This window comes from Akebia trifoliata, chromosome 12, assembly GCF_017979445.1.
Source record: "Akebia trifoliata isolate Shusen 1 chromosome 12, ASM1797944v1, whole genome shotgun sequence".
NCBI classification, from domain to species: domain Eukaryota; kingdom Viridiplantae; phylum Streptophyta; class Magnoliopsida; order Ranunculales; family Lardizabalaceae; genus Akebia; species Akebia trifoliata.
Window position 1 is genome coordinate 1,135,276 of NC_141386.1, and position 20,478 is coordinate 1,155,753.

The 20,478-nt window shown below is 34.3% G+C and overlaps 1 long non-coding RNA gene and 1 pseudogene across 2 annotated transcripts; one reads left to right on the forward strand and one right to left on the reverse strand.

Annotated features, from left to right (window-relative positions):
• Positions 1-5,671: 5,671 nt before the first annotated feature.
• Positions 5,672-6,454, forward strand: LOC147388485 (uncharacterized). The gene is made up of 2 exons (XR_015170785.1): positions 5,672-5,946; positions 6,114-6,454. It is a non-coding gene; the product is annotated as an uncharacterized LOC147388485 (long non-coding RNA).
• A 1,322-nt stretch (positions 6,455-7,776) lies between these two features.
• LOC147388486 (putative serine/threonine-protein kinase PIX13) lies at positions 7,777-15,222 on the reverse strand (annotated as a pseudogene). The gene is made up of 10 exons (XR_015170618.1): positions 14,584-15,222; positions 14,266-14,333; positions 13,357-13,496; positions 12,929-13,257; positions 12,402-12,680; positions 9,781-9,833; positions 9,571-9,642; positions 8,911-9,050; positions 8,697-8,818; positions 7,777-8,237 (listed from the first exon to the last, which is right to left on the reverse strand). The product of XR_015170618.1 is annotated as a putative serine/threonine-protein kinase PIX13 (transcript).
• Positions 15,223-20,478: the final 5,256 nt, after the last annotated feature.

Here is a 20,478-nt window from a genome sequence, read left to right on the forward strand (position 1 = left end):
TACTATGTGAGTAAGGAAAGTATATTTTTCAATATTAATTAAATATTGGAAAATTTTCTTAAAGCACACTCACTAGAGGGATTTCTTTCTAAATAGTTCCTAAGTTTTAGGCAATTTCTTAATAGTCCATTTAGTAAATTTTTCTTTTCTTAATAGTTCTTGGATCTCATCTCCCATATTTCTCACGATTGAATGCTCTAACAGTTCAAACCCATCGTTTTCATCCAAAAAAATTGGATTTTTAGCATCTCAATCAAGTTTCGAATACTCCGTTCTTTAAGAAAGATTTTAAGAAGGAAGAAGTTTTTTTCAAAGGGATTTTCAAATATTTTGAAGATGTATATAAAAAAGAATTAGGATTTTTTAACCTTTTTTTGCTTAGTTTTTGGATGAAAATCGATCAAGAATGGTTCTTTTGAGTTGAAATCGTCTAAATAAGTCATTATATCAAGTTTTTAGTCGATGTTTCCATGTATTGTAGTCGAAAAAACTCAAAAATTGAAAATGGGTGGTTTTACGTGTGTCCGGTTCACCACTTCTTATTTAAAAAGTGGTGAACTCGACTATAAATAAAAAGCATCAACTTCGACAATAAATAAAAGTATTAAATTCAATAGTAAATAGCTGTGAGTTTGACAATAAGAATTGTGAACTCGACAGTTAATAAAAAGCACTGAGTTCGACAATAAACAAAAAGTGGTGAACTCGACAGTAAATAAAAAAAACGGTCAGTTCACCAATAAGGAGGGACCATTTAGAAAAGAAAAGAAATGAAACGTTTGTTAAATGTCCTGCCAAGCTATCATCCTAAACTTACGAACTATTTAGAAAGAAGTCCCTCCATGGGAATCCTTTAAGTACTTTTCCCTTAAATATTTGCTCTTATCTCAAAGTCATTGGTTGATGCTTCGGTGGCCCCACCCACTATTATTGTGTTTCCACTCATGTCGGTGTTATCATTTATTTCTTTTTACCATGTGGATGCATTACGTAAAAATTGGAAAATTCGACAAAAAAAATTGATGGGCCAAGGCCCACGAATTTTAGAAATTGAATTTTGACGGTCTAGAACTGTCAAAATCCCTAATATTCCTAGATTTGATGGCTTAGAGTTGTTGAATTTCCCCCATCCTTCATTAATTTTATAGTTTCGATCTGTTGAATTTGACAATGAAAAGTTTGACGCCAATTCAACCCCTTGGTTTGTCAAATTCAGTCTTTTTTCATATTGTGATGCATGTGCCATAAATTCATATGGAGCATTTGATTCGGATGTTTAGATTCAAATTTTAAATTGTCAGATCATGAAAATTGATTGAAATAATTTGGAATTGATTACATTGTTTTCGAAAATTAATTTTAGAATCTAAAATCATAGTCTTCTTATAGTCATAAAATGTACCAAACAAGTTTCATACCCTTTTTTATGAAATTTGTTTTTCTCACAAAGCTCACAGAAATCTGGGATCCACCAATCACATGAGCCACGTGGATTAAATGGCATCCCTAATTTACAAAACTACCCTTCTTACCTACAAAACTACCTTGATATGATTGACGTTGGCACGTAGGGAAGAGTCTATGATCACCATGAGCAAAAAGTCACTCATTTTTTTTTTTTATTCTAGCGGACTTCCAATTCTAAATGTTTTGAGAATCACTTTTCTGGTCAGAACCAAACTTAATATCGGATTTTAAAATTGCGTTATGAGCAAAAATCACGATTCTAGAATTCAATCTAAATGTCCCTTAGTGATTCCATATAAAAGAGAGCTGATAGACCAAGAAATCCAATTGATTGAATGAACTTAAACTATTTGTTGGATGGACTATGATATGTCACTAAGACGATAACTCCTAAGCTTTGGCAATTTGATTAATTAATACAAACTGGAGACTAGTATGGTAGTTACTTGGCGGAATAATATATATTGGCCCCCATATGATGGATTTGTTATTGAGACCCTGCTTGGTACACTACAAATCATTTGCGTTCGAAGATAAGTCACAATTTGAAAAGTTGTCTTTTATTTGGTCGATGTAAGATTAAAATTTTAAGGAAAAGAAAATAACCAAAAACATTACAATGAAGCCACTCTGGGTTTCGGCATCTCCATCACCCAAATCATTTATTGATCAACGACTAAGATATTATGATCCAACTTCGTAATAGTTGGATTATGATTCGGATTGGATCGAGTAGGACCTACAACTGACTCAAAAGTAGAAGCCAATAGGTTCAACCCACCAATAATAATAAAATAGTAACTTGCACATGAAGAAATATTATAAAATAGGTGAAATTTGAGTCGAATCAACAACATTTATGGCCACTAATCACAAACAATTTACATAATGTAAGTGGGTCCAAAGAGCTGTGCCACACCTCGTGAAGAAAGAGCCATTAGCAGACAAATCATGGTCCGTGCCTATGCTTCTGATACCACAGAAATTTTGAAACATAAACTTCTTTTTGAGTCCTGGTTCAGATCTTCTTTGTTATTGTGACCATCTAGCACTTTAAAACTAGTTGTGATGATCGTTGACACAACTAAGCTTCCACATATTTAGGAAGTAATTGTGTAAATAAACAAATAGATTTCTCAAGACAAGTTTTGTTCCCCTAGAATTATCTATTGCAGGCAACCCATTAGAACATCAAGCAGTCCACAGCAACTTTTCCTTGGAGTAGGTTGTACCATTGGTGGAGCTGAAGCGCCGAAGCTATCAGTTGCTGCGGATACAATTAAAAAATAAAATTAAACCCACAAACTTACTACAAAAATAAATGATCCTAACAAAGACTTGCTCACCATGTTCAATCATTTGTATTAAAGAAAAAGGAAATTCTTTTCAATTGAGAATATTTTTCAGCTCATCTAGCACAGCTTTCCTCTTCTCTCAACAACTACTTCAAAGAACTTATTTTCAATTGAGAATATTTTTCAGCTCATCTCCGTAGGTTCTTTTCATGACAACCATTGTCATACTTGACTTGATTTTGTGATATTTACAGAGGGGTAAGGATTTTCATTTATGTAAACATGCATATATTGTAGAAGGGTAGAAAACTCTTAACTCGAAAACTATGTGAACTTATATCGGTTCCAATTTACTTTTATATTCTGTTTCTCATAAGAATATACACTTGCTTTAGCTTTTCAGCATTATATAGACATTATATACAACTACACATCTACTTAAAAACATATTGTTTTATAGCAATCTGACACATAATGATACAAAATGTGTGAGGTAATTTTTGTGATTGATCTCGAGATTTAATTTTTAACAAGATCATTTACCAATAAATCATGAAAAAATAAAAAAGAGAAAGAACACAAAAAGGTTTTTTTATATGGTTCGGCAAACGTGTCTACGTCCACGGGCTCGATGAGCTGTTTCACTATAGATCTCAGATTTACATAGCCTCCTCTCCACCTCTTCATCTTTCTTCCCCCTTGTTTCCCCTCTCTTCTCTTCCTCTTTCCTCTCCCCCCCTTTTACAATGGCCTTAAGGCCTTTAAATAGAGAAACTCCAATTAATTACAATTGATCATATTGTCCATTATCCAAAATATCAATTAGAATAAAAGTTCTTAAAATCTTATAATCTACATCATTTTGTGACACTAAATCATGTTTTTGAAGTAAAAGTTACTTTATTTTAGGAAGAAACCGAAAATATTTATTGAATATTTCATATTTGGGTCCAATAGGTTAGACCCACCTATTGGACCAACCCATTCATTCATACGGATCAATGATAGGTCCGATTTTTAAAACATTAGTTTTACCGAAGACAACATGGATATGTTATTAGTCTGAAAACATGGGGTGTATCTAAAAAATACTCCAAAATGCAGAGGGGTATTTCAAAATCGATATTTTAAAAAATTGTATCAAATCAAACCAATGGTTGATCAAGTTCTTCAAGATTTTCTAAAAAAGTGGATGAATCATGGCTTTTTGTGAATATTAGTTTAAGTGAAAGAGTCGTGCTAGAGTGACCTCAAGTTAGAACCTCATATTGCACTTCTTGACGTGAAAGTGAATAGGAACCGTATAAGCTTTTTCACTCGCATCTCAATGAAAAACATCTATGGTTCCCATATACTTTCACGTCAAGAAATGTGACATGAGGTTCTAACCTAAGGTCACTTCAGCATTATTCTAAGTGAAAATAAATGAAAGTAATTTGAGAAGGAAAGCAAATACATTTTCACTAATATTAGTAAATGTAAATCAATCCAACCAAATTGAATCAAAGAATAATCATTCTCGGACAAATTTTATTCATTCTCACATATCATCAAGACAAATTGAAAGGCATGTCTAAATTTTTGAAATAAGGGTCAGGATCTTTGACTCCTAAGAATGACTCATGGAAAAAATACATGGTCTCAAACCTTTAAACACAAAATCCAATGGTTGGGATTTATCCTCAGGATAAGTATCTCTGGGACTAGTGTCATCAAGATACTCAATCATTGGATTTTGTGTTTAAAGGTTGGGATCAAGTGTTTTTTCATGAGTTATTCTTAAGAATCAACGGATCCCAACCGTTGAAATAAAAAGTATATCATTCTCCATGATCACTTAACAAATCTACATAATGGTTGGCAATTGAAAAACTTAAGTTTCTTAAAAGAGACATGAGAAAGGATATTTTTGGTACTTCTAAACTTTTGTGAAAGGAAAGGTGAGGGTGTATAAAGAAAGAAAAAGTTTACCAATTGGATTATCAAGTTATTGTTCAAAAGTATGGAGGATTTATAAATAAGCCCTCCTGCAGGTGCATTAAGTATTTTTACCTAAATTTCTAATAGTCATTGATTGAATTTTAAAAACATTAGTCTAAATCACATTTCAAAAAATATTCAATAGTGAATGCTTAACTGTCCTCATGTTAAGCAAGCCAATTATTTTATTGACCCATGATTTCTTATATACAATAGATTTATATATGAAAGTATTCCATACAAGTTGGCCACCTGAGTCCTGACTTTTTCTAGTTGACGTTAGTTGAATATGAATATCAAAAAGATATAAGTAGCGTTTGGGAATGAATTTGGAATCGCTTCATTTAAAAACAAGAAGTCGTAAAAATTAAAGAAGTAAAATAACCCAAATTTTATAATAATGTTTCAATTTTTTATGTTAGAGTCATCCCAATATAATATTCGGCTAGCAAATAAATTGTATTATACTAAAATGGTCAATTAATCCTAAATAAACTTAGCATACTTAACAATCAGAAGAGATTATTTAACAGATGTGCTTCCTGTAGAAGCTCTGCATTCCCAACTTGAGTTAGGTGGCACCAACTTGGATTGGATCACAGCTCAAAAGCACGTGAAGGAAGTCTCCATTTCTAATATTTTACCGCATAACCACTGTGTTTGAATCTGACCCAATATTTCATTGTTTATGAAAAAATCGTAGTCAGTCTGTATTTGGTTGATGTGACAGGTGCATAGACCTATGAAGCTTTTTCTTCAGGGGTACGTAAGGAAAAAGTCTACGGTTCTATGCACTTGTCACGCCAACCAAGTACTGACCACGTATGTTTTTCTAAGTCATTTTATGATTAGTATTATGGAATAGATAATAGCGTGTTGGCATTGGTGCTTCAGTGGCCCACATCCTACTGTCCTTTGACACTGGCTGATATGGCAATGGTGAGAGAACCCTAGATTTTTTGTCCCTGGTATCAAGGAAAAAAATCCATGATTCTCTTACCACTGCCACGTTAATACAAGACCATGACGATTCTTGTGAAGCATGGGGAGCTCACTCTGGAGGGTATCAAGATTTTCTATGTCAATGTAGATAAGGAAGAGTGGAAGCTGGAGACACTATGGGATCTCGATGGGCCTTTGGCCATCACTCAAGAGCGTCATCTTACGTAAAGTCGACATAAATACTCACTATGCACGAATTCAGGTCTGGGTCCTCTCTAATTCTTAACAAGTATCCTTAGTCGTGGGTTCAAGTCTAGCTTACCCATAAAAATATAAATAAACACTTATAAGGATTCTTGTAATTTGGGTTCTAGTAATCTAAAATTATGTTTTCATCAATCATTAACTATGATCTGTAAACTCAACCAGATAACTACATTCCACTGAATCGGATGCAGTAAGTTGGCTTGGAGGAAAGGCGTTGTAATCAACTTTGTGACACACGAAGACGTTTATGAAATCCAAAGGTTTTATAATGTGGTGATCGATGAGTTAGTTGCCATCTAATGTTGCAGATCTTCTCTTTTATTGGAGAGCTTTGTGTCAATTGAGTCACAGCAGTACGAACTATAAATTTTATCTGTTGCTAAAATTCTCTTTCATGATTTATGATTGTGTATGATCTATGGTTAATCTTGATTTACACTTGTGATTAACAATAGATTTTTTTTTATCAATGATCACGATAGGTTATCATATCTCTTAAGTTATTTCTTTTAGTATGATTTTATTGTTGGGGATGCAAAAAGTAGTTCAAAATATAATGTATGCCTCACGAAGACCTCAAAATGTCAATTGATGGCTCGGCTCTGGTCATTTTGCCAAAATCTAACAGTTTTGAAGTTTTTTTCCCTAGCAAGTTAGCAAACTATTTAAATAAATCAGGTTTAGCTACGATTGCGTGGTAAGGGAAGAAACCAAAAGATGCTTCTTATTTTGTTGTCTTTTCCCAGGAGACTTCAAATTTACCGGGGATGAATTGTTGTTGTATGTGATGGGAGACGAGCTGCTTCGAGATGAAGCCACCTTAGAGGAAGCAAGGAATAGATTGCATGGGATGCTTGACATACTTGTATCTTCGTGCTTGTTATCAAAGGAAGAGAAGGATGGAAAAGTAATGATGCATGAAGTTGTTCAGAGTGCAGCGATATCAATTGCACATGAAGAATTCGATGGATTTATCGTAAAAGCCGACGTGGGTTTGAGACGCTGTCCAGTGTCAGAAAATTTAAGGAGATTCATGCATATGTCACTGATCAAAAACGAAATCAATAAGTTCCCTAATCAACCTGAATACACACGACTCTTGACCTTGTCATCATCGCGGAGTTTTTCTTTCGAGAGACTACCTGATAGGTTCTTCGGGACTGATATTTCCTCACTACCACCATCACTCTCATGCCTCATAAACCTTCGTGCACTACTTCTAGATCAAACTTCACTAAGTGATACATCTCTAGTTACAGAACTATAGGAACTCGAAATACTCTCTCTAAGTGACAATAAAATAGAAAGATTGCCAACAGAAATAGGGAAATTGACCAATCTGAAGTTGTTAGATTTGTCAAAAAACCGCATTCTTAAAACCATCCTATCAAAAGTGTTTTCGAGCTTCTCTTGTTTAGAAGAATTATACATGATGGCAAGCTTTGATGCGTGGGAGATTGATGGAATGAGAGATGAATGTAAAGCAAGATTAACCGAGTTGGTATCCTTAAGACACTATGTGAAAAAAGCCCATATTTGACGGTCTTAGCCCGTCAAATTTTGAGAAATTTGACGGACCCTCCCATCAAATATGCCCGTCAAATATTTTCTTGTAGAAATTTTTTTTTGACAGCCCTGGACCATCAAATTATTGGAGAATGAGCTTCAAAAAAAACAAAAAAAATTCCATAGAGTATGACGAATTTGGAGATTTAACAAACAATAGCACGATCCTCTAATTCACCAATCACAATAAACAAAATAATAAAAAAAAAATCAAAATAATAAAAAAAAAACAAAAGAAAAATCATAAAAAAATTCCAAATTAAGCTAAACAACTCAAAATTCATATTATATATTGAAATTCCATTATTAAACAAGCTCTAATAGAAGCAATTAGGCACCGATAAGCTTTTTATTACAATTCAAAGCAATTGGGCACCAATAAGCAATCGTTTTGGGATTCCTTGGACTTTTCCTTGATGGCTTGCAACCGTTCCAAAGCTTCCACAACTTCTTTCATCGATGGACGGTTTCTTGGATCCGTCCCTAGGCATTTGAGAGTGAGTTGAGCTGCTTGTACTGCTCCTTTGACAGGATCCTGACCATCGAGCCGTGGATCTATTATATTCGAAAGCTTTCTTCGCTCCGATAGAGATGGCTTTAACCACTCCACCAAATTATGGTGCCCACTTGGGCGGTTTGTGTCAATTGCTCGTTGGCCTGTTAGCATCTCCAGCAACACTACTCCAAAACCATATACATTACTCTTCACATATAAATGACCTGTTCAGTTTGGGCACATTTGTTATTCATTCAATATCAAGTATTTTTAACTCTTCTTTTGTGGGCATGCACACCAATTCAGATGACTCAAACGCATTAAATCAAAAATTAAATCCGATCAGCCTAACTGTGGCCCATTGGGATTGGATTTGAGCTCAGTGGACTTCTGTTCAGTAGGTAACTACCTCTTTAGGTTTGGGTTAGGACTCATCCAAGTCCTAACCCACCCATTGACAGCCCTTACTGATTTTGTTGTGTAGATCCACACATTCACATGTCAGGGGCCTGGAAACTGTGTCATGGTTATTCCCATGAGCACGACCGTGACATGTGGGCAACTTCACCTGTTGATTTGAAAAACACGATTCGGTCCCTTGCACATCAAACCATTAGGCGGGGGTGACTGTCGAATGGCTATGTAGTATGGGATCAGAAGAGGAGCCAGGATATTTTTTTTACCTGTAGTAATATATTCAGGAGCTGCATACCCATATGTACCATTTACACGTGTTGTCACATGTGTCACCAGGCAATGGGCCATCTGTTGCCAAACCAAAATCCGATAGTTTTACATTAAGATACTACAAAAGAAAGAAAATAAAAGCACATTTAATTGCATTAAACACACTTTTTTCTTTGAATATCAAATTTTGTGATGATTTAGTACATTTACCTCGTCGAGTAAGATATTGGACGACTTGAAGTCCCTATAGATAATTTTCTTTTTGGATGCGTACAAGAATGCTAGGCCTTGAGCTGCACCTATGGCTATCTTGAGTCGTGTGCTCCATGAAAGAGGTTGGACTGAACCCTCTGCACAATAAATAATGTTGCATAACTAACAATATGGTTTGTAAGTGCATGTGTGTGTGTGTGTGTGTGTGTGTGTACACACGTGTCAACATGATTCTTACTTCGAAATAAGTGACTTTCCAAATTGGAAGCAATTGGCCACCAAGTTTTAACCAAGATGTCTCTCTCAACCATCTAGGTATCATTCGTGAACAAGACACAAAACCGTAATTGAAAGCCATGATTTGAATTGGTTTGGAAGTGTTTTGACTTGTCCGATACATGAAGAGGTCTCGGTGAGTACTAAGAAGATTCAAAAACCCAGGTTTTAAAATCATGCCAGCTAAATCATTGAACTTATCATAATACATATGGATGTACAAATAACAAAAATATGTCTTCCTGTAACTTTTCAAAAATAATTTTTGCCCCATGAGCCTTCTTTAAAAAACAGAGTAAAAGGGGTATTGTATCTTAAGAAAACTCTTCTAATTCACAAAAATAAATAAAATCAATGAAGCAGCAGAAAAACCAAGTCTACCTTCATTAGATTTGTTAAGAAGCCCCGGACAGAGATCACGACCAACATCCCAATGAATAACAGAGAGATATACTGCAACAACAAAAAAAAGTATAAGAGAAAAAGAAAAAAAGATACTTGATAATAAAAAAAAACATACCTCCTTGAAAACAACACTCTGCAAAGACTGCACAGATCAAAAGCTGAGACTGAAAAGTTGAGCAAACATACCTCCTTTATTTACTTGGATCATGAGCAAATGTCTGGATAGTGGACAATCCATCCTAAAGTCAATATGAAAATTTGAAATGCTAATCAACATTTGAAACACACATTGAAGTACATCAATTCTATTGTGAACTAAAACTTATAAGGCTATGAACTAGAAACAGAGAAGTGGAGACAATGTTTCAAGTAAGGATAAAAATTGATCAACAGAAACGTTCTAAGGCAATCTGAAACATTCATGATCATTTGTAGACAACGTGAAGGATGCGTTTCTGTCGCTTTTGATTTGGGTTTGGTTTGAGGAATAAGGACTTAAGGAGTGGCAATCGATGTTATCAACCTCATGAACACTTCTCAGTGGGCATTTGTCTTCCTATGTCTTTATCAATTTAATTAAGTTGGCACTTAGATTTGATTTTAAAGTTCTAGATCATTACATTTGGTTGGTAGAGTTTGAGAGAAAGTCTTCATGTGGGGTCTACTGAGAGGAAAAATATAAAAAGACAACACAAAGTGAACAATATACAAACACGTACTAAGAAATTTCTTAGTTCTTACCCCCATTTTGATTAGTCCAGATTTGTTGTTGAAGGAAAGTGGATGCTAAGATGTTAAATGAACAATATACAAACAAGTGTACATTGAGATACGAATTCTAATATCTTAATATTTGTAGTTTAATCCATTACATTTACTAGGTATGATCCTAAATCCCCAACTAAAATAGAGCATAATTGGAATGTCTTACTCATTTATTTTGTAGGCATTGCCCAACTTGCCTATGGGTAGAACCTTTGCCTCTAGTCAACATCATTAATCGGTTTCCAACCACCATTCTCTAACACTCATCTCCATACTTTCTTCTATATGGTAAGAATCCTTCTTATTATATGTTTCAAATCTTTGGATGCCTATGATTTTCTTACCTTTCAGACTTCTCTCCACAAAAACTTGAACCAAAAATCAGTCCTTGTGTATTTTTTGTATGTAGTAGCCCTCATAATGATTTTAAATGTATAAATGTCAAGGTAAAAGAGACGTTCCACAGTGAGGACAAGAATTGCCTTGGTGTAGCCCACATTCACTAGAGAAAAATCCATGGCATGACCCACTTAGGAGAATTGAACACTTCGGCATAGAAACACACTCCATGGCTCATGAAACGCAAATTCTGAGGCAACCTACATGAATAAGAAGAGATTCAAGAAAATCCCATCGAACACTGTCAAATGTGCTTTCTCTTAGCATTACTCTTTCCTCTCTGTAGCTAGGCTAGACTAATGAAGGAAGGCAGCGAGAAATATAATTATCTTAGCTAGCATTTTTGTTATGACTATATAAAGAAAGTTGCAATGGGATATGGGTCTGAAATGCTCTAATATATATGCATTAGGAACTTCGGGGACCAAGAAAATTACAGTGTTTACTTCTTTTAAAATCTTCCCATGAGAGAAATTGTCTAGGACTGCTTTTTGGATGTCTTCCTTTATGATTTCCCAAAAAGCTAGCAATAAAGACTCCACTCCAAATCTGTCTAGAGTTCATATCCCCTTCTTTTAACCTTTGAACTCTACATTTTTTCTTGACAAATTTGTCTTCCAGATCCATCTCTTTGTTAGAGTCTAAGATTGCTTTCCTTTCTACAATAGCTAAGTCGGGATCAAGGGGCCGAGCTTGAATTTGAGCTTGGATATCTTGGAGCTTCCAACAATCCATCTCAGTCCTCTGATTAATTCTTCCAAAGGAATACTTTCTACTCTTTAATGGATGCTTTACAGGCTCTCAGTTTTGAAGTAACTTTAAGCATTGAGCTTTCTCAACAGTCTCTGGAAAGCCCGGAATGCCCTGCCACATGGTAAGAACTTTGGACTGCATTGGACCTCCCAAAGGCAAGGCAAAATCTTTGTTGTGAGATATCTAGTATTCTTATTGGGTTTGGACAGCAAGAGGTAAGGCAGTATTAAAAGGGGTTTTGCCCCAAAGAAGTATGGGCTCAGACAGAGTCTATAATCTTTATCATTCATAGTGGATTTTTCTCCCTCTCCTCCATGGGCCTAGGCAATTTGCTGAACCAGGTAAATCTTGTGTTCTCGTGTTCGTTCTTTCCTTCTTTGTTTTTACTCTTATTACGCTTCCGCACAACAGTATTGATTTGGGCTTAATCATCTTTCATTTGAGGCTTGGGGTGGCAAGGGGCTCACTCATCTATGGCCAAGATGGAAGTTCATGATGTCACGGAGCACATTCTCCAATAACCTCAAATGTTCTTCCAGCCTTATTGAGAGATTACATCAAGACAACTTCAAGCAAAGGTTCCTTAGGAGACATGGTTTCTTGTTATAATAAATCTCCCCCACTACATTGAAGGAAAGTTCCTTTTGCAATTACAATATAATGATTTCAAAAGGAAACCTTCCTTTAAAAATTGATTGCTCTTTTTTGTAAATTATTTTCTTTTTATAATCCTTCCATGATGTGGTATATGGTAGGAATGTTTTGTGAACATTGATTAGGCCTCAAATTCTATTTAAACCTGTCCTATTCTACTGATTTTGCTCGTCTAGAAATAAATTCTAGGTAAACTATGCAAACAGAATCAGAGGAAGGAGAAGTTTTAATCATACCTTTAATATTCCTGATTAGAGCTGAATTCATGATGATTATGGATGAAAATCTTCATCCAATGGGCGTTGAGACCTGGTTTTAAGCGGAGGACCCAAACAACTAAAGGGAACTATTATCAAAACTACACAAACGACTTCAATGTGATACTGAAGGATCTAAAATATGTACAATCAAATTACCATGATCATATCATCTATGTCGCGACGCCACCCACAGAACAGTATCTTCTCTGGATATTTTGGAGGGCCAAAAAGATTGGGAAAATTTGCCTTGCATACCTGCAGCATGGAGGGGCATGAATGAGAGAAACATTTCTGAGTTCTCCAGGTTTTGCAGATCATTTTAGTTTTTTCCCATATCATATCCAAAAAGGTGATCCTACAAGATTAGTCATCCATTCTTTGCAGTAATAATTCAACAACTAAAAGTTTTCATCTCCCAAAACAGTTTCAAGAGTCAATCAACAGGCAAGAGACCATGGAGGCTGACTATGGAAGTAAATCTGACTATCCCCTAGATTTGGTACCTTTGGCAATCTTCATGAAAGATAGCAGGGGCACGAAGCAATTTCCATGAACATAATAAAGGTACATGAAAAAGCATGACAAAATCTGGACGAAAGCTACACAGAGGAGATGTTTCCGATGGAAACCTACAACAAACCAATGGTCGAAAAGTGAGATGATTCAAGGTGTTGAAGACAACAGAGAGCAATGCATATCAGAATGGTTTGTTTGTAGATGAGATCTCTAATATCTTCAATTTAGCTGATTTGCATGAGTGCCCTGGCAGTGATGATCCACCAAAATGAGTTATCTTGAATTGGGAGGGGCAGGGGCAGGTGCAGCTGGAACCCTGAAAAATAGTGTCCCAAGAAACAACAACCTTCAAAGAGATGCATATCATAGGAGATCAAATGGAAAGAAACTTCAACATTCAAAAGAGTATACTCACGGCGTAAAACATTGCAAAAGCGGAATATATTGCAATGTCTCATGCTGTTTCTGAACTAACACAGATATGATCTCTCATGAAAGAATTGGGATTCAAAGTTGAACCACCTTTGAAGCTATACCCCGATGACTGATTGCCATCTGTACATGGAGGAAAAATGCATTTTGTAGAAGTTTTGATACCAAAGAGAGGCCAAACCAATTTTATTTTGGATCCTGCAAGTTTCCTCAATAAAAACACTACTTACTTCTTCTGAGATTGTGAATACTGTTGTGGAATAATATATCCTAAGTTTTGTGTCATTATATCATGGTAGACTTGAAGTACTGTTGCAAACTTGAAATACTCATGTTGCATGCAATGCAAAGAATGTGCATCTATCTGCCAACTAGTGAATTAAACACGTTCCATTGAGATGCCTATTCCAAATGTGATCTTTTCTAACGTTGGTTATGCTTGAAGGAGAGCCAACTAAGCTTTTGCTTTATGCTCACCAACTGTTTGTTTTGGAAACCCCAAGGATCTAAGGGTGTGATGACAAAACAAAAACTATGAGAACATACCAGTTGAGGCATGTAGTTGGAAAAGATCAAATAATATCTCATCATCTAGGTCTGTAAGTCACAAAAACCTAAAACCTATTCTTTTGTTGAGGCATAAGTTGTACTCCTCCAAACTGTTAGATAGAAGACCACATTATATCATCAATGTCAAGCACCTTATCTCATACCATGGTGATAACTCAGATGGAGAGGTGCCAAATTCGTGGTCAAATTCTGTCCAACCCAAGGAAAATGATAGTGATCTAGCTAGTGGCTAAAATCACTGGTCCTAGTTACCAATCAGTAATTCCATAAATAACTGAATTTCAACCTAAATAAAAAATAAAAAATTGAAACAAATAGTTACCTAACCAGTAATCCTATCAAGCTCTTTGATTAAATAAACCTTGTTCTCTGCATCCTGCCATAGTCTACCTAAAAAATTATACATAAAAAACGAGTAAATTAAGGACCTGTTTGGATCATCACTTTGGCATCGTAAAGTGGAAATCAAACAGGGCCTAAAATTACATAATAGCCAATTCAAATTTTCGAAAAATAATTTAACTTAAGATTCAGATTTACGTAAATTAAACAGATTTCATTTGAACATCGATATATAAAAACACTAACAACAAAAAGTGAAATCGATCAAACAAAAATGCGAACAAGATTGGAAACTCACCGGCCGGCAACATATATCATAGCCATTGTAGCGAACATAGAGAGCATGAAAGCAGAAACTCGGGATCGGATAACCAAACCATTTAATCGGTTATTCGATCCTCGACTCTGCATATTGTTTGTCTTTTGTAATCGATCTTCAGATGCCCCTCATTCAAGTCTTGATCGATCGAAAATGCTGCGATTTTCAGAGCCAGATCTACTGATATCTAGGGTTGGAAAGAAGTTCTGGAAACAAATTTGATAACTACTGTTTGAAAGAAGTTCTCGATCGAGATCGATCGATCAAATAGAGTGGGAGATGAGATCTATCAAGGGAGACTGATCGAAAGAAAGATCGAGAGAGAGAGAGAGTGACTGTGAGAGAGAGAGAGATGGAGAGGTCGATCGAGAGAGAGAGAGAGAGAGCGATGTCGAACAAGAGAGAGAGACTGTGAGAGAGAGATATGGAGAGATCGATCGAGAGACAGAGAAAGAGAGAGAGAGAGAGAGATCGAGAGAGTGAGATTAGAAACGTGGTCCGAAGGCCGCGGAATTTCGGTATCAAAATTTGACGGGTCAGGCCCAACAAATTTTTTGGTTAAAATTGGGGATTTTCACGTAGTGAGATACTTAACTATTCTAGATATAGACATAAGTGATGTTAGATGTTTGTCCAAAGAGATCTCCATAATTTTGAGAAACTAGACCAAGTTTTGTAGAGGAGGCGACTGGAAGCCTAAATTCCCGAGGGCAATGAGCCTTAATATCACATCAGCTCCACTTTCAAATTGGGTTAAACTGTTATTGAATCAAACAGAAGAGGGTCTCAAGAATATTGTCCAACTTGATAGAGGAAGATTTAATATCTTGAAGTTTCTTCGCATAGGACAAAGTATTGAAATCAGATTGAAATCAGATTCAAGTTTCTTCGCATATTTTGGTGAATAATTGAAATGTATCCCTGCATTTTCAAACTGATTTAAGGTGTCCTCCTCTCTTTGCCTAGATAATCCTTGATTTTTATTCACAAATTCCCTCATCTTCAACCTGTAGTCTAAAACCCTTTGATTATTCTTCCCGATATTTGAGGTATTCAAAACTTGATTTTCTATCAATCAAAACTATATTCGGAAAAAAAAAAAGGTTGATTTTTCTGTCAAAATTCTTCCTCTTCCACTCCCTCAAAAATCCAATCTTGGTCTTTGGGTTGTAGCATTAAAATAAAACAAATGATTTGCTCTAACAAAAAACGAATTGATTTTTCTTCCTAAATTGTTAATATTCAAAATATTTAATTTATATTATATAAAAAATCTTGATTTTTCTACCAAAATTCCTCTTCAATCACTCGAAAATATTATATTTATCTTGGGATCTAATATTTAAATAACATAAAAAAGAGTCGTGCTGGAGTGACCTCAAGTTGGAACCTCATATTGCACTTTATGACGTGAAAGTGGATGGGAATCATAGATTCTTTTCATTGAGATACGAGTGAAAAAGCATCTATAGTTCCTATCCACTTTCATTTCATGAAGTGCTATGTGAGGTTCTAGCTTGAGGTCACTTCAGCATTATTTTATAAAAAAATCTTGAAGATGAAGGTGAGGGTATTTAGGTTATTTTCTCAAATATATCATCATAAATTTGAAAAATAGAGGGATATCTATGATTTCAAAATAGATGGAAATTCCATAATCAAATAGTGGAAAAATTATTGAAGTCAAAAGTCAAAGTCAAAGTACGATCCAAGAGATTCGATGGTTTCGAATTAACATAATCAAGTTATGAATCTATTATGTCATACCATTTTACCTATAACTTTTGACTCATTTATTGAAATAAGACGAGATTAGAGATTAGAAAATTAATTTCGAAGATAACAAATTCGTAGTTTATGAAAGAAAACCAATTTGGACTTTGAATTTGTTAAAAATAGGTAACAAATCAAAAACTTCAAATCTATTACGTTTCACCATTTTGGAAGTAAATTTTGACGTGATTATCAAAATAGGACAAGGTCAATAGGGATTAGAACTCTAATTGAGAGGGTAAGAGGATTCTGTTTCATGTAAAAGATTCAATTTAGACAAAAAATGGCAAAAACGTGTTGCCAAAGCAACATTAATTATTTTATATAAAAAAATATTAACACTCTAAGGGCCCGTGTGGATACAGGAGCTAGAAGTACTTATAATATAAGTATTTTCAAAAGTACTTTTTGAAGTACTGTCTGGAGTAGGTGGATAACTGTTGTGCGTTTAGATGCAGGTTCTGAAAAGTACTGTCAGAAGTACTGTTGATAGAGTTTTGTGTTTGAAAACTATTTTGGATTCTGTTAAAATGATCAAAATGCCCTTATAAGTATCAGTTACTATTTTTACCATTATAACTCAACAAATTATTTTTTAAAAGAAATAAAAGTTATTGTTTTTATTCATAAAAACTAATATAAACACACAATAATTATAAATAAATAGAAGAAATTGTGAGCAAATATATACAACCACTAAAACTATGAAGAAGCTTTCACCACATTAATGGATAGTAAATTTGTGTGTAATTGATCACATCAATCTTGTAATAAGAAAATTTCAACCATAGTTGGAATGTTCATGGATAAATCATTGAGTGAGCAATTGGGGGAGCTAGAAATCCAAATTCAAATGCTACACTAAAAGACTACCACCAGATCAATGGATAATAATAAAATATTATTTAATTGTATTTTTGAGGGTATGCTTGTAATTTTCAAAATTTATGAGAGGCATACTTGTCCCAAATGGTACACCAAAAAGCTACCACCACATCAATGGATAGTAATATAGTATTACTGCAATTGCATTTTTGAGGGTATGCTTGTAATTTTTAAAATTTATGATGGGTATACATGTCTCAAATGTTACACCAAAAGGCAACCACCATATCAATGGATAGTAATATAATATTATTCTAATTGCCTTTTTGAGGCTAGATTTGTAATTTTCAAAATTTATGAGGGGTATACTTGTCCCAATCCCTTAATTTTGACAATGTTTTGTGGCTCCGTGCAAGAGTAATTTAAAAAACTAGCACCTTTGGTACTCCATGAAAAAGCACTAAAATGACTCCACAGTAAAGTAGTTCTTTGCAGGAGTTATTTATCCAAACACGTTTAATGTGCTTCTGACTCCCCGCAAAAGTCAGAAGTACTTAAAAAAGTCAATCCACACAAGCCCTAAGTTTTTAGGATTTTCTCCTAACTTTTTCTAATGTCTCTATCTCTCCTATCATAATTTCTTCTTCTTCTCTTTTTTTATAACTATTAGTTATTATTTTCGGTGAATTGAAAGATAAATATTTGTTCAAGATTTATTTTAAAGATCAATAAATAATAAGTTATTTTTCATCTTTTATTTGTTAAATTTTTAGAATAAGTCTTAACTAACTTCCCAATCTAGGGAGAGTGATGGAGTCAAGATGTTTAATTAATTTTAATTTCTTTTACTTTTAAAGTTCTTACATATTTTTCAAAGTTCTTAATAGATTTTTTTTCAACAAACCATATTTCTAAAATTCTATTATTTATTTGTCTTTATTCCTCATCTTGAGCATGATCCATTACTTTTGAGAAGAACCCATTAAATCAGATGCTCGCCATGAAGTAGGATCATTAGGCAATTGAACTTTTGAAGGAAATGAAATTTTAGCTAATTTTTAGATTTATAAAGAAATAAGGATTTTTATTATTAAACTTCTCGAATAAAAAATCTTTGTCGATTACTTGATTTGAGTTATCAAAATAATAATAATAATAATAATAAATTGATTTAAATAAATTTTTCTTGGTGAATTCAATTTCCTTATATGTTTTCTAATTTAGAGTTTTTTTAGTTAATTTAATTATTTTAAAAAAAAATTTAGTTTGTTTTTCAAAATCACATCATTTTCATTTGATTTCTAAAATTTGAAATACTAGTCCCCCCAATCCTCAATGGAACAATTCTACCTACCAATTTAAAGTAGGTTTTTAATTTTAAGAGACATCTTACACAATGAACAAATACGTTAAGACCAAGGTAGAGAGTGTTGAGTGAGGATAAAATAAGGTTATTAAGGTAAAAGACTTGTAGCCCAAAAGCAAGAGGGGTTAGTGAGGTGAGAGGTAGACTGGTCAAAGGTCAAAAATGAGAATCTTGTCAAAATTAGCTTAGAACAAAAGAAAAAGTGTTATGTGAGATAAAATATGGTTAAAGTGGTAAAAGGTTTTATGGTCCCAAGAAAAAATAGGGTTAGTGGGGTGAAATGTAAAATGGTCCTCACAATAGTTCTTTAGTATTTGTAGGTGAGGTTAAGAGAGGGAAAATTCTCTTATCCATAAGTGAGGTATAAATAGGCCAAATTTTAGCATGTTCGTACTTAAGGTGAGGACAAACGAAAATTGTGAGGACAAGCCAAAATTTGGCCCATCAATATGTAAGGTACAAACATGGTATTTTTAGCCTAATTGGAAAGTCTTGTGGTCCTTAAATCTCCTTTTGATAGGGCCTTTGAGCCCTTTTTGTGTCAGATATTCAGGCCAAATCCTTTTTCATAACATTTCATGAGTTCTCAAACTCAATCTAGACAAAATGAGGGTGTCTACACTACCTTTTCATCAATAAAGAAGTGATATGTAAGCTAGTTCCAGGCAATGAACATATTAGAAGTAGAATAGAAGAACTTGAAAAAAATTTATTTCAATGGTTCTGAGATGTAAGCATCAAGTGTTAAGGGTTGGGTTTAGGGTTTCAACTAAGAGAAGAGAGAGAGAGAGAGAGAGAGAGAGAGAGAGAGAGAGAGGGAGAGAGAGAAAATTATGGTTAGAATTTACCAATCAAAAAAAAATTATGATTAGAATTTTGATTGAAAGAGAGAGAGAGTTAGGGCTAGGGTTAGGGTTAGGGTTAAGGTTTAGAGAGAAAAATAGATACCTTTAGAGAGAGTAGATTTGAAGTCTTTAAAGAGATGCACAATTCTTTTTAAGATTTGAAATCTAAAACTTAAGATTTCTAGGTAGTGGGTGTGGGAAGTGAATCCTCTCTATAGCACACGATTCCTGTAGCACGCTTTTAACAGCTGAGAAAGCACTGCATTAATGATAAAAATTAGCTCTCACACTTAAAATTTGGGTAGTTCACTAGCCGTTCATTTTAAAAGACATGGATCAGCATCAAAACACTTTTTTTTTTTTTTGTAAAAAAAGAAAAAAAGAAAAAAAAAAAATAGATCTAAGTTATGATCACAAGAGATTGAGATGTTAGCTTTTTTTTCTTTTTAAATGACATTGAAAATATGCTACAGAGTTACTACAGGAACTGTGTGCTACAAAAGATCCGCTTCTGTGGAGTTGCGGATGGGAGAGATAAATTTCTCTCCTATTAATTACGTCATCAGCGCCACATGTCAAATAGTTGTTGAGCTGTGAGCAAACAATCACTTCATTTAAAGGTGTGAAAACCAAAACCTATATAAGGGGACAAAATTGCCGTCCCTAAAAGCATCCAATTTGATAATACATGTAGGCCCAATGACCCTTAGTAAGATTTGAAATCTTGCTAAGTTAGTCATGCTAGCTTGATTAGTAAAGTGAGGTTTGTTCAGCAAAAAACTAAATAAAGTAAGAGAGTTTTTTTATAATAAAATTGCAATAGATAAGTCTGTTAGGTAAATCTCTCTATATAATTATTGACCAGAAATCGAGACTTTCTTCCATATGCTTCGAGTTATGATCCAAAGTTATATACAATAATATTTAAATCAATTGTTTAGAAATCATGGTAGGTGAAATTTTTTTGAACATGAGGCCAGTTAAGCCTCCCCTAGAACATTGGTTTGCTACCATTTTTTAATAGGAGAAATTATTTAAAGGAATCTGGGAGGGGGTTTCCTTCTA